A 12,853-nucleotide genomic window follows, 5' to 3' on the forward strand; every position below is an offset into this window, starting at 1 on the left:
ATTAAAGAAAATCATCAAACCATAATGCAAGAAATGAAAAGAAGAAAAAAAGTATTTAGAAAAACTACAAAAACAATTGGAAAACAAGTAAGAAAATGGCAATGAGTATACATGTATCAATAATCAGTTTAAATGTCAATGGACAAACAAAAAGAAGACTAAAAAATCACATGATCATTTCATAGATACGGAAAAAGCATTCAAAAAATTCAACAATTATTTATGATAAAACTCTCATAAAAGTGGGTTTAGAAGGAATATATGTCAACAAAAAAGGCTATTTACAACAAGCCCATAGCTGATATTATACTCAATGGTAGAAACTTGAAAGACCTTTCCCTAAAATCAAAGAAAAGATTCCTATTCTCATCACATTTCTATTTAATAGTATTGGAAGTCTTAGCCATAGCAATCTGAAAAGAAATAAAAGGTATACAAATTGGAAGAGTAAAATTCACTATTTTCAGATAATAAGATACTCTACATGGATAACTCTAAGGCCTCCACTCCAAAATTATTAGTTCATTAAGAACTAAAAAATAATTAGAACTAATAAACTGAATGTAAATTGGTGCAACCACTGTGAATAACAGTATGGAGGTTCCTTCAAAAACTAAAACTAGAGTTATCATATGATCCCACAAACCCACTTCCAGGCATATATATGGAGGGAACTATAATTTGAAAAGATACATGCACCCCATTGCTCACTGTAGCACTATCTACAATAGGCAGGACATGGATCCAACCTAAATGTCCATCCACAGATGAATGTATAAAGAAGATGCGGAATATATACACAATGGAATATTACTCAGCCATAAAAAAGAATGAAATAATTCTATTTGCAGCAACATGAATGGACCTAGAGATTATCACATTTAGAGGTAAGTTAGACAGAGAAAGACAAACATCATATGCTATCTCTTAAATGTAGAATCTAAAAAAAAAATGATATAGATGAATTTATTAACAAAACAGAAACAGGTTTACAGACTTTAAAAACAAATTCATGGATACCAAAGGGGGTGGTGGAGATAAATTAGGGGTTTGGGATTAACATATACATACTATTCTATATATGTAATAGATAAAAAGCAAGGACCTGCTGCATAACACAGGGAACTAAATATTCTATAATAAGCTATAATGGAAAAGAGCCTGAAGAAGTATATACGTATACTTCTATAATATGTAGTATATATTATAAACACAAATGAATCACTTTCTTGTACACTTGAAATTAATACAATACTATTAATTAACTATACTGCAATAAAAAAAGAAATTTCAAAAATAGTCTCCTCCTCAAAATTATTAGAACAAATGATTCAGAAAGGTTTCAAGATAAAAGATTAATGTACAGAAATCTTTTGGGTTTCTATATACTAATAGTGAACTATGGAAATAAAAGTAAATAACCTTATTTAGAATCACACCAAAAGAATAAAATACCTAGGGATAAACTTAATCAAGGAAGTGAAAGCCCTGAAATCTGAAAACTATAAAAAAATTATGAAGGAAATTGAAGATGATACAAATAAAGGAAAGATATCACATGCTCCTTACTTGGAAGACTTAATATTAAAATATCCATACTATCCTAAGGAATCTAATGATTTACTGTACTCCCTATCAAAATACTCATGGCATTTTTCACAGAATGAGAATAAATAATCTTAAAATTTATATGGAGCCATAAAAGACCCCGAACGGCCAGAGTAATCTTGAGAAAAAAAGAATAAAGATGGAGGTATCATGCATGCTTTCTGGTTTCAGACTGTACTCCAAAGCAACAGTAATCAAAATAGTATAAGGCTAGCACAAAAACAGACATACAGTTCAAAAGAACAGAGTAGTGAGTCTGGAGATCAACCCATGCACTTATGGTTAATTAATCTAGAACAAAGAAGGTAAGACTATCCAATGGGGAAAAGACAGTCCCTCCAATAATTGATGCCAAGAAACCTGAATGGCTACTTGCAAAAAATTAAAATTAAAATATTTTTACATGCTACATACAAAAATAAACTCAAAATGGATTAAAAAATGAAATTCCTAGAAGAGAAGATAGGCAGAAGATACTTTAACATAAAACTAGCAATAGTATTTTGGATTTGCCTTTTCAGGCAAAGGAAATAACAGCAAAAAAATCAACAAATGGGACCTAATTAAACTTAAAAGATTTTGCACAGAAAAGGAAAGCATTGGCAAAACATGAAGACAACCTACTAAATGGCAGAATATATTTGCAAATTATATGATCTACAAGAGGTTAATATTCAAAATATACCAAGAGCTCATACAACTCAGTGTCAAAAAAAAAAAAATCAAAAATGGTTAAAAGACCTGAATAGACATTTTACAAAGAAAATAAACATACGGCCAATAAGCACATGAAAAGATGCTCAACATCCCTAACTATGAGTGAAATGCAAATAAAAACCGCAATGAGGTATGACCTCACACCTGTCAGAATGACTGTCATCAAAAGACCACAAAGAACAAGGATGTGGAGAAAAGAGAACACTGTTGATAGGTTTGTAAATTGGTGTGACTACTATGGAAAACATGTTGGAGATTCCTCAAAAAACTAAAAATTGAACTAGTGTCTGATCTAGCAATTCCACTTCTGGATATATATGAGTAAAAATAAAAAAACTAATTCAAAACCTTACATGTACTTCAATGTTCATAGCATAATTCACAACAGCAAAGATATGAAAGCAATCTATCTATCCATACAGGAATGGATAAGAAGCGGTGTGTGTGTGTGTGTGCGCGCCATAAAAAAGAGTGAAATTTTGCCATTTGCAACAAAATGGGTGGACCCAGAGAGTATTATATTTAGTGAAATAAGTTAGAGAATGAAAAATACTACATGATTTCACTTATATGTGGAATCTAAAAAATAAATGAATTAATATAAAAAATAAAAAACTCACAGATACAAGAGAATAGTGGTTATCAGTAGTGAGAAGGAAATAGGGAGGGGCAAGATAGGAGTAGCGGACTAAGAGGTATAAACTATTCTGTATAAAATAAATAAGCAATACTGCACAGCACAGGGAATATAGCCAATATTTTATAATAACTTTAAGTGAAGTATAATTTATAAAAATATTTAATCACTGTATTATGCACCTAAAAGTATTATATTGCAAGTTAATTAATTATACATTAATTTAAAAACTGTCAAAAACTTAATATAATGCCACTGAAGGAAAAAAAAATTTTAAACGTAAAAAATTAGAGTGACCAAGCAAAAGGTGATAGAAATGATTTATCATTGTAGAAAATTAAATGCTTCATCTTGAAAGAGGGAAGATACGTGAAGAAATAATTTTAAGTAGAATCTGTATTTGTCAATGACTAATAACATGCTAAATGATAGCACAAGTATAAAGAATCTAATGATCTACATTAGAGTGTACTTTCACAGGAACATGCTGTATGCAATTGTGCTGTGTATATTAGTAATACAATTGTAGGCCAATGAGCTCTTATATGTATTTACTTATTCTTTGCACACACACACACACACACACACACACACACACACACACACAAATGCATAATGGGTTAACTTCAGTTCCTCTAACTCAAAATACCTGTTGTAAATGTCTTGATACATTCCCTACTGGCCTTCTTTGTGTGGAACTGTTTTTGGCAAACTGACTTAGGCATTTTAGCCTTCACGACTGATAGAAATTAGCCTAGGTGAAATAAATTTAAGGTGATCTGAATTTAAAATCAAGAGAGCAAGATACTTGTGCTCTGTTCATATTCTATTTAAAAAGCAACACAGTTTATTATTATATCACTAATTCACAAAAGAACGTTTGTTTTTGATAGTAGTTATTCAGGAATTATGGGCAGACATATTAAATGGACTTGATATTTTTTATTTTTAGAACTGTGTACCACAATTTTTATAAAAACAACACTGAAGAAGTAAAACAGTGTTATAAAAAATGAATTCTTTTGAAATTGAACTTATTGTCCTGTTAAGTAAAGTCCATAGAGCCAGTTTATGCTTATTTATGTGACTAATTATTTAAAAAAAAATACTGAGTTTCAAAGTGGCTTCACAAAGCCTGTTATCTTTATAATTTAGGCAGTCAAAAGTGCAGAATAATCAAGCAGATCCATACTTGTGCCTAATTTTACCACTAATATTTTTCCAATAATCTGAATGATCTCCTTTATTTCTTTGCTCTAGCTACTCAGAGGCCAAATGTTTCCCAGCCTGTAGGTTATAAACAAACACATGTGCCTAAAGCTTTAGCGAGTGGAGATTCAAATTGACTTTTAGATTTCCTAAAACTCATTTTCTTCACAACAGTTATACTAAGTGATGGAGGTGAAAAATAAGCAAAGTGTATAACAAATTGCAAATGCTCTAAAAGTACAACAGAATTAGAAAGTATCCTAAACCAGGAGAAGAATAAGAATTGTCTTTCATTACTGAACATACGAAATGCATTTTGAATATACATTTATACAGGCCAGCTCAGGGTTTCAAATTAAGAAATGGAATTTGTGCAGATAGTTTTATGTGTCATACAACATTTATTTAGAAAAAAATCAAAGTGTTACAATTCAAAAATTGCAAATTCAGAGACTTTCCTTATGCACAAATGCACAGAATGGCCATAGGATAATTTTGTTTTATGAAGAGGCTCCAGAGCTGAATCTCAGAAGCTAAACTGAACAGCAAAACAGATGTTACTTTGCTGACTAGTGATAATGAGATGAAATGTTTGTATTTAGCTTTAAAGTTCTGTAACAAAGCATTTTAACTTAAAAATTTAACTTCATAACTTTAACTTAAAAATTAAACTTCTTAACTTTAGATGTATAGAAATGAATTTTTATGTAGAAAAATTATCTTTCAAAACCAAAGAAACCCATCTATTTTCTGACGAATTTGATTATCCCAGAGTCTTCCATTTTCATTCTAATTTTGGTATTTTAATTGCCCTTGTTATCCTCACATTAATAGAAATTTTATTTGTAGTTGAATAAAACAGAAGTTGGATAAAATAATGAGAATAATTTGCATGGGATTAAGTCATAGGGTTTCTCTCTTCCATATAATCAGCATCAAGATTGTTCTGTCATGACCCATGCATTGATCATCCACATGTATGGGTAGACTTGACAACTCTCAAAAATTGTGGGCATTTTATTTTTCTAGTCCACTTGCATCCGTTTGAAGGGCATCTTGTCTCTAAGGGGCAAAAATGCAGAACCACAATTTTGGCAGTGTCCTAGTGCAGCTCTGATGATAAAAATTGATGAACATAGTCATGACAGCTATCACACCTGGCCCTGGAAATATCTGTCCTATCTAGCAGGTGATTGCCTCGAAAAGAGAAAAAGAGAATTGAATACTTATAAGAAAAATGCTGCATTAATTTATCTTCCCACAATAAAGCTTTGGTTTCATGTAGATTTTCTAGGGGAGCAGGAAAAATAGCAAGGAAGCAAATGTTTAAAAAATGTTTTTTTATTTTCTCAAGAATTTATCAATTCTTTAGCACCTATTGTATTCTATTAGTGCTTTAAATACCATAAGTATTCAATTAATAGGTCATACTTTGTACCTCTTCCTATGCAGTTTATTGTAACTGAAACAGATTTTCAAAGCGATGTTTTGCTTGCATCTTTTATGTCTTTCTATGTATAAGATACAAATTGCATACATGCACACATATAAGCATCTCTCTCTGTGTATACACACACACACAGAATAAAATAAAGCGTGGGTGAAAAATACTGTTGCCTACCACTTTTGTATAAATTATGTTGACCACAGTTCAACAGCTTTCTCATGGGTAATCAAGCCTTGCTATGGACCTTCATGAATTTAGGACCTAAATTTCCAAATTTCAGAAATGTGTTCTCATTTCTTTCATTAGTGAACACTTTTATTTCTAGATATTATGTTTTATACTTTGAAAGCCTGTTGGTGGGAAAAGGTATTACATTTAGGCAGCAAAATTAATATTAGTGGTAAAATATTACACATGCTTAAAACAAACTAAAAAACTTTCCACATTCATAATATCTAATGTATTGCTATATGTGGGGCTAGATGATTTAACAAACAACCCCAAATCTCTGTGGCTTAGCAAAACAAAATGTCTAGTGCCCCTACTTATTTGAAGAATATTATATTCAAGAATACTGTTTTAGGAGTTCCTGTTTTGGCTCAGTGGTTAATGAACCCAAGTAGTATCCACGAGGATGCGGGTTCGACCCCTGGCCTCACTCAATGGGTTAAGGATCTGGCGTTGCCATGAACCGTGGTGAAGGTCCCAGACGTGGCTTGGATCCTGCATTGCTGTGGCTCTGGCACAGGCTAGTGGCTACAGCTCTGTTTGGACCCCTAGCCTGGGAACCTCCATATGCTGTGGGTGTGGCCCTAAAGAGACAAAAAACATATATTTAGTATTGAAATAGCATATGTGTTCTTCAATATCTGTAGTTTAACATAAAACAGAATTGAAGCTACTCTATACTGAAGCTTTCTCCAATATTTAATCCATAAAATTCTTTAATATGAAATGAAGCTTTGGTTACTGCAATTGAGATACTACTGCCAAAAGTACATTATAACATTTTTTCATCATGACTTACTGTCAATAAAAAATATGACAAGATATGCATTTTTATGCTAATATGAAAAAATTGACGGTAATACAGGAAACTGTAGGTTTCAAAAGAATGATTTTAACATAGTTCTTCAGGCAATTCAGTAGAATGAAATGGTGGTCTTTTTTTCAGAAAGCATTATAAAGTTATTGAAAGTATAAAAATGATGTGGCCAATGTAAGTTTTGAATAATGTTATAAAAGTTTATTCTGTCAATAAGACTACTTATCAATAATGTTAAACTGTATTCTTCTGGTGTGCAGTTGGAATATATTTCGATTTATACATTGAAATGTATGACGTAAAATTTTCAAACTGAATAAAATGATACCTTGTGAATACTGCGTAAAATTTTATAAACTGCTTTATTTTACAACTTCTTGATAAAAAGCTTGCCTAAAAAGTTCAGATTTTAATAATGAATTGTTTTTAAAAAATTCAGAAATTGGGAGTTCCTGTCTCGACTCAGTGATTAACGAAATTGACTGGCAACCATGAGGTTGCAGGTTCAATCCCTGTCCTTGCTCAGTGGGTTAAGGATCTGATGTTGCCGTGAGCTATGGTGTAGGTCACAGACACGGCTGGGATCCTGTGTTGCTGTGGCTCTGGCGTAGGCTGGTGGCTACAGCTCTGATTAGATCCCTAACCTGGGAACCTCCATATGCCATGGGTACGGCCCTGAAGAGACAAAAGACAAAAAAAAAAAAAAATCAGAAATCATATCCTTGGGAACATCCATAATCCCCTATGCACTTTATGAATAAAGTGCAGAAGCCGAATCACACTAAATATAAAGCTCATTTGACACTTTATGTATAGCATTTCAAAAAAGTTGTCCTTAGATTGAAAGTTATTGTTTAATATATTAGCATAATGTAGTAATTTGTAAAAACAATATTTTAAGTTTTCTAATATGATGCCACATATTTTCAAAACAATAATTTTAAATCTATAACTATATACATTTTTAAGTATTTTCGCTTTTCATAACGATATTTCTTTTTTTATACCAGGGATTTAGACTGTGAAAAATATGGTCATTTTTGAAAAATAAAATTCAGCCTAACATAATGACACCTATGCATTATTATTCCTTCTAAGGCCTTACTTACTTATCTAAACTTCCACAGTTTGAGCAATTATTCTCAACATTGAATTTATGATTTGTGGTAACATGGTCACCTTTGGAGTTTTTATGAACAGTCATTTTTATTTAAGTAATTGAAATATATATTCTGTAACCCAGGTGATGAGTAATTAATATCAGAGTATGGGTGCTTTTGCAATGTATCTCTAAAGTATGTCCAGAGTCAAATACATCATTCCTTTCTTTCTCAGGTTGTAGCAATTAGATGTATAGATTTATAGCAGCCTTTCCTGCTTTTGATTAATGCTTGCATGATCTACCTTTTTTCATCCTTTAACATTTAACCTGACTATATGATTACATTTTGTGAGTTTTTATATGATTATATTTTGGATAGCATATAGCTGGGTTATTTATTTAGTTATTTAATTTGTTTTTTAGCGCTGCACCTGCCGCATATGGAAATTCCCAGGCTAGGGGTTGAATTGAAGCTGTAGCTGCCAGCCTACACCAAAGCCACAGCAGTGTGGGATCTGTAACCCTTATGTGAGGTCAGGGATCAAACACGCATCGTCATGGATACTAGCGGCACTCATTACCACTGAGCCACAATGGGAACTTCCCATTTAACTTTGGATTCACACTACCACACTTTTTTCTTAATTGATATAGTTAAACCATTTACATTTAATTCAATTATTGATGTAATTAATGTTCCTGCATTCTTTTTTTTCCATTTATTATCACTCATTATCATTTTTTTTTTTTTTTTTGTCCTTTTAGGGCTGCATCCGCGGCATATGGTGGTTCCCAGGCTAGAGATCTAATCAGAGCTATTGCTGCAAGCCTATGCCAGAGCCACATCAATGCCAGATCTGAGCGGCATCTGCTATCTACACAGAGCTCATGGCAAAGCCGGATCCTTAACCCACTGAGCAAGGCCAGGGATCGAACCCACAACCTCATGGTTCCCAGTCACATTTGTTTCCACTGCGCCATGATGGGAACTCCCTCATTATCATTTTCTATCTTCTTTTCCTATTATCCAAAGAGTTACTTGATTTTTTTTTAATTCCCGTTGTGATTTATCGATAGTGCTTTTGACTGTATGAAGTTTTTTAGTGGTTTCTCTGGGTATTATACTATGTAAACATAGCTTAGCATACTTTAATAGTCTAGTCATTGCACCACTTAGAGTGAAGTATAGAACATTACCTCCTCATGTCCCTTTACTTTCCTGCATTTTTATTACAATTTTCTTAAAATTTAAATGTACATTTAGAAACATATCATCTGGTGTAATTGCTGTTAATTCAACAAATATAACTTGGAAAATGAAGATACATTGTATATGTTATATTAATATAGATTTTTTTATTGTGATTTTTTCCTCTTTGATAAACCAGCTTTCCTTCTTTTATCATTTCCTTTCTATTGAAGAATTTCTTTAGCCATTCTTTCAGGATAGATCTGCTGGAGACCAATTTTCTAAGCTGATTTTCATCTGAAAATATCTGAATTCACCTTAATTCTTCAAGGATATTTTACTCCAAATAGGATTCTGGATTTACACTTCTTTTCTTTCAGCGTTTGTAAAGGATTCTATCATTTCTGACCTCCAAGCTTTTTGAGGAAAGATATACTTTCAGTCAAGTTGTTTACCACCTATGTGGTAAGGTGTCATTACTGTCTCACTGCTTTGAAGAGTTTTTCTTTGAGTTTTCACAAGTTTGACTATGAAGTGACTTGGTGCAGATTTCTTTGGATTTATCTTGTGTTAACAAAGATCAGCTTCATGAATATGTAGGCTTACATTTTTGCCAAATTTGTTTCCTATTTTCTGTACCTCAGTTGCTGGAGACTCTCAAGGTTGTATGTGAGGATAATTGGGTTTTATAGTTTTGTTTGTCTTGATTCAGTAACCACTTCCCATCATTGCTTGATGCTCGATGTCAGGAAAATGATAATTTTATATAATTCCTCTTTTATGGTTAAATTTGATTCCTATCAACCCATCCTAGTTAAACATGTTTCCTAAATTTGAATTAATTATATTGGCTCCACTAAGTCATTTCTGTTTCAAATATGACAATTTGGTGCTTCTTATATTTATTTTACTGATACATACAATGCTTCAAGTTGAGTTAAAGTTGAATCTTTTTAACTAACAAACATATGGGATAATGTTGTGTTTGCTTATGACATTATATCAAATGTCAATGCTTATATCACAAACTACTTTAAATTTTATTTTAAGCTATAAATATTATCAGATCAATCTCCATGTGTTTGTTTTTACATGTATAGTAATTGAGAGGTGACTTTTTTATCGAGATAGAAAAGTTAAGTTCTACTTCTCAAATTCCACTTTTCTATGTGATTGAAAGTTTGTTTTCTAGATAACTTATGTTTATTCTTGGATATATTCCTTTGACTGGGAAAATACTCACTATACAGCCATTATATGAGAGCTCTATTACACTAGGCAAAAAAATATCAAATCAGCAGCCAAACAATGCTGTAATCCCTTCCCTCAGAATCATAACTCTAAAATTATGAAGACTAAACCTGGAGAGAAAGTGGTAAGGTGCATCAAGAAGCAAATGTGATAAACTTATTTTGAAAGAAAAGTAAAATTCCTGTAAAATAAGAAAATAGATTGAAGAGTAGAGAAGCATAAGGAATCCAAAAAATTCATTTTAAAAAACTATATGTATGGTAAATTCTACCAATTTTTGTTCATTATATATATAAATTGCCTAAACAATAAAAATTTAGCTTTTAATCATTTTACTTTTCTACACAAATAACACTTATTCTATTTTTTAAAATTGATTTTCCAAAAGTTAATATATAGGTTCTTTTCAGCACGAAATTTCCGTTTAAAATAATGCCACGTATATGTGTTAGGACATTAGGAAGCTATTCTGAATCTAATAGTTACCTGATATAGCCTGTTACCAATTAAGAGTATTAAATTATCCTTTCATGATATGGCAATGAAATCCAGCCTTAAAAGTCTAACTTACTCTGACTCTGTCATTCAAATCAATTAAATTTTGCTAAGTGGTTATGAGATGTTAGATAGTTTACCAAACTGGGAAAGACAAAGGCCCTTCATGCTGAGTAGAAATTTAACTTGCCCTGACTAGTCCTGTTAATTATTAAGGACTTGGTATCTAAAGAAGTAGCCAAGGTTATCACAAGTTTGTATCCTACTGAACTAAATGCCTCTCATTTGCAAATGACTTAATATGTTCTATGCCCAGAATTACATGTGACACCCACAGATTTATTCTTTAGAGGAAAAAAAAAAGAAAATTTTAGCAGAAAAGATTCAGGCTTGTTATCTACAAAACCAAAAACACAAATATTGTATATGTCCTTTGTAGTGTACATTCCACATATACTTTTATAGCATATTTGCTATGAAGTATATATTCGTTAATAAAATATATATTAATATATATTTTAATAAATATATTTGGGCAGCACTTCTCTAATATACATTTCACATAAACAGACTGGTATATTTACCAAAAAGTTAAATTGGGTTGTTTCACAATTGTTTTGCTACAGTAGAAGTGAGTTTTAAAGGATTAGGTACCATCAATAGAGGATAATAAAATTCAAGAAGTAAAACTGTTTTTATTGTTGTTTTCCAGAACCTATTACCATGGTTATTTTATCTGATAAGGTTCAAAATTTTTATTTTAACTGAATCTATCTCCAAGAGAAGATGTGCAAAACTGTTGACAGGCTTGTAAAGCTAGGTAATGTTAAATGTGTGTATGTAGTGTTATAGTAAGTATTCCCAGGTTTAAATCCAAGGGTAAAAAAACAATTCAAAATATCATACAAAAAAAAGAAAAAAAATGTACTCACTGTGAGGAGAAATAACTTCATTGGTGCATGGAAGAAAAATGTTTTCATAAAAGAGCAATCTAAAGGAAACAGCAATCTCTAGAATCCTGTGACATAGTCTATAAATCTTTATAGTTCATTTTTTCTTCTATCTATCTTACAGAAAACTTCACAAAAATAAAAAAGCCAGTGTGATGTGAAAACTCAAAGGAAAAGCCAGGATTTGAAAGAATTTAAATCTTCTTAAATTATTTTCAGAGTTTTTAATATATAAATTCATTTCAAAGATTATGCATAGCTATTATAGAAAGATATGTAATTTTTTTTTTCTTTTTAGGGTTGCACTCATAGCACATGGAAGTTTTAGGCTACGGGACAAATCCGAGCTGCAGCTGCTGGCCTGCACCACAGCCACAGCAATGCCAGAGCCAAGCCATGTTTGTAAGCTACACCACAGCTCACAGCAATGCTAGAGCTCACAGCCAACACAGGATACTTAACCCACTGAGCAAGGCCAGGGATGGAACTCGCGTCCTCATAGATACTAGTTGGGTTCAAAACCACAGTGCCACAACAGGAAAGCCTATAAAATCTTTTTTACTTTCTACCTGCTTGTTCAGCTGGACAACATACGTTGGCATTTATATTACCCTCAACTCTGACCCATTTTCAGCTAACACATATAAGCATACAATTTCTATTTATTGTTTTCTGTAGCTAACTAGATCCTCACAGACCAAACAGTAACCCATATAAGTGTTTGATTGTAGATGATTCTCTGTGGACATCCTTATTTCTTTTTTACTGTAATGGTTTGCCTATTATTTTAGTAATTATTTTATTTTATACTTATAATGGATATATGTCATCTGCTTTTTAAATTAAATCAATGTTTAAAAAGCAGGATTTTTAGAAATAATTTGGGAAAATAATTGAGCCTCTGTTTCTCATACTTTTAAATAGTTTACATACAGCTCTAGTGTTAGTATGTGATTTGATTCCCACCTCTAACATGAGAATGAGAACTAGTGAGCTTTGTTAAAAATCACTGTGTCTGGGGCCCAAATTCTGAATTATTTCTAGGATCTCCTTTTCCTGACAGGTAAGACTTTGGTAAAAGTATTTTTTTTTTTTTTTATTTAATGATTTTTATTGTTTTCCATTATAGCTGGTTTACACTGTGCTGTCAATTTTCTTTTTTTCTTTCTTTTTTTTTTAATTTTATTTTCCCACTGTACAGCA

The sequence above is a fragment of the Sus scrofa genome, chromosome 8, assembly GCF_000003025.6.
Source record: "Sus scrofa isolate TJ Tabasco breed Duroc chromosome 8, Sscrofa11.1, whole genome shotgun sequence".
Classification (NCBI taxonomy): Eukaryota; Metazoa; Chordata; class Mammalia; order Artiodactyla; family Suidae; genus Sus; species Sus scrofa.